Source organism: Penaeus vannamei, chromosome 6 (assembly GCF_042767895.1).
Source record: "Penaeus vannamei isolate JL-2024 chromosome 6, ASM4276789v1, whole genome shotgun sequence".
Lineage (NCBI taxonomy): Eukaryota > Metazoa > Arthropoda > Malacostraca > Decapoda > Penaeidae > Penaeus > Penaeus vannamei.
Genome location: NC_091554.1, coordinates 36339008 through 36341507, shown reverse-complemented (window position 1 = coordinate 36341507; position 2500 = coordinate 36339008). Strand labels below are relative to the sequence as shown.

Here is a 2500-nt window from a genome sequence, read left to right as displayed (position 1 = left end):
AAGTGAGGCAGGCAAGTGGGTCCCATTGGGAAGGCGACAACAAGGGCGCAAGATGGGAACAGGAGATACTCGCCCTGCCTGATCCCTGACAGCCACCAACCCAGTGTGAGGCCTGTGGGGCAAAATCCATGGGAGCCTCATAGTTAATGTTGGGCCCTAATGCTTTCCAACACCATTTATATGGGCAATGTACCAAGTTGTGTGGTACCAACCATTGATGATTGTGGCAACCCTACAGGTCCACTTCTAGTGGGCAGATTGAGGAAAGAATGTGTATGGAGATTTACTGCAGCACTCTGATCAGTTCATAGGATTAAAAAATCTGATGGATCCTGTAGCTTTATGAGATTACTTTAAGTGTTAAACACTCAAGGCAGCACATTAATCCACTGGCAAACACCCGAGGACAAGGCAAAACTGTTCTCGCCTGTCACATGACTCGACTGAATGGCAATCTGGATTTGTGCCATTCCTTAGTACACATGGCTCAGACAGGATATGGTACAGTTCATCAGGAATCTTTCTGAAGGCTATTTCCTAAAATGATCTTTGTACTGCCTACCAAAACCTGAGAAAACAACAATCCCTTCTTGCAGATGACTGCAGTCCACTCAGTGAATGGACAGATCATCTCAGATCATGTTGGGGTTCATGAACATTGGGCTGATTTTTTTTTAACAACTGTATCAGGTAAACCCTTTAGCAATTAGTCTGGACATGAGCAGTATTGCAATCCCTGTACTAGTCACACTCATCAGTGAGGAACTTCCTATCCTGACTGAGGTTAGGGAGGCAATCTCTATGCTAAAGGGAGGGAAAGCTGCAGGCACATACAATATCCCTGCTGAACTGCTAAATGCTGGGGGTGAACCTATGGCATGGTGCTTGCATGCTTTCCTGGTTGCCATCTGGCTGTTGAGTTTCATCCCCCCAGGCCTGTTAAGGGAAGTGGTCATCCCTCACTGGAATCGGAAGGGAATTGTTGGGACTGTAGCAGGGATGTGGTCATCCCTACTGGAATCGGAAGGGAATTGTTGGGACTGTAGCATCACATCGCTCAGCAAACTAGTCAAGGTATATTGGTTAATAGCAAGCCTATATACTGGTACTAAAAGTGCTGTAAAGTGTAATGGAGGCCTGTCAAGCTTATTTCCTGTTAACTCACACTAACACTTTTCATCTCTTGCATGGACTGGATAATGGGCAGAGCAATTATCCAGTCTCAGTAGAGCAATACAGCAATATCAAGATCACGGACCTTGACTTTGCTGACAATGTTGCTATCCTAACTTAGTCTCTGGAATCTCTGGTGACAGCTCTTGGGCCTAGAGGTCTCCTGGACCAAGACCAATATCCCAGGATTCTGTGGACTGGTTAGGGGAACCTGTTCAGTCAATACATGCTTGTGGTGAGGATGTTAAAGTCATATAAAATTTAAAAACCTTGGTAGTGCAGGCCATGTCTGTCTCTGTTTGGCAGTCCAAGAAGTCAGTAGACAGATTGGTCTGGCAGCAGAAGCCAGGAGGTGTTGGTACCTATGCAGGACTAAGCTATGTGTCTTTGAGGCCTTGATACTGCCAGTTTTCCTCTATGGAAGTGAAACTGGATGCCATATCACGGGTTCAGTTGGCAAAACCATGCGTCCAACTGACAGCAACACCATAAGACTGGCATGGGACCTGTTACCTTCATAATCTGTGACTGACAACTCACGCTATATGGGTACATAGCACATTTCACTGTGGATGACCCTACCCGTCAAGGTTGTCTCTTCAAGTTACATTCCAGCATGGAGGAGGCCTGTGGGATGACCTAGGATCTCATAGCTTGGGCAGCTAAATCAGGCTGTCATGAGGAGCTAGAGATGGGCCATGGCAGCTTGCCATGAGGGACTCCCATGGCTGGAAGCTAAAGGTAGATGCGGCTATGCTCCTCCATTGGTATCAAGAATATTAACATTACTATCAGTAGTAGTACTATAATTTTCATTATTATCAATACTGATATTATGATTGCTATACTTTCATTAACAATACTAATGACAGTGAAAAAATAAAACATATTTCCAGATAAGGAGGGAGATAGATAAGAATAGTTATTGACCCCTTGATGACTAAGCACTTGTGGAGTCATCTATGTGTAAACATGGATAATAAAGTAAAATCAGAAAGTGTACATACCTACCCCAAAATCAGTGGGCTAATGGAACCTTCATAATTTAGGCTAAAATTAGATTTTGGAATATGCATATAGTACAAGGTAAAAAGCATAAGAAATCAATAGCTTAATGGATTCCAAGATTTTTCTTTTGCAACATGATTGTTGCAATTATTATATCTATCATATCCTTCATGTCCCTACAAATAGCAACTAATCCACACCATAAATATACTACCATATTAAAGCTTGTTTGGTTACTTTTTTGCATTAACTCCTAAAGAAAGTCTACAAACCATACAAGCTATAATCATGATCAGTGTTTAAATGTTGGTTCTGGTTT

The 2500-nt window shown here is 42.9% G+C and overlaps 1 protein-coding gene across 1 annotated transcript in view; it reads right to left on the bottom strand.

The window, feature by feature from the left end:
• LOC113812657 (uncharacterized) overlaps positions 1 to 2500 on the bottom strand; it is a 50340-nt gene that overhangs the window by 46753 nt on the left and 1087 nt on the right. The gene's annotated exons all lie outside the window — the stretch shown is intronic.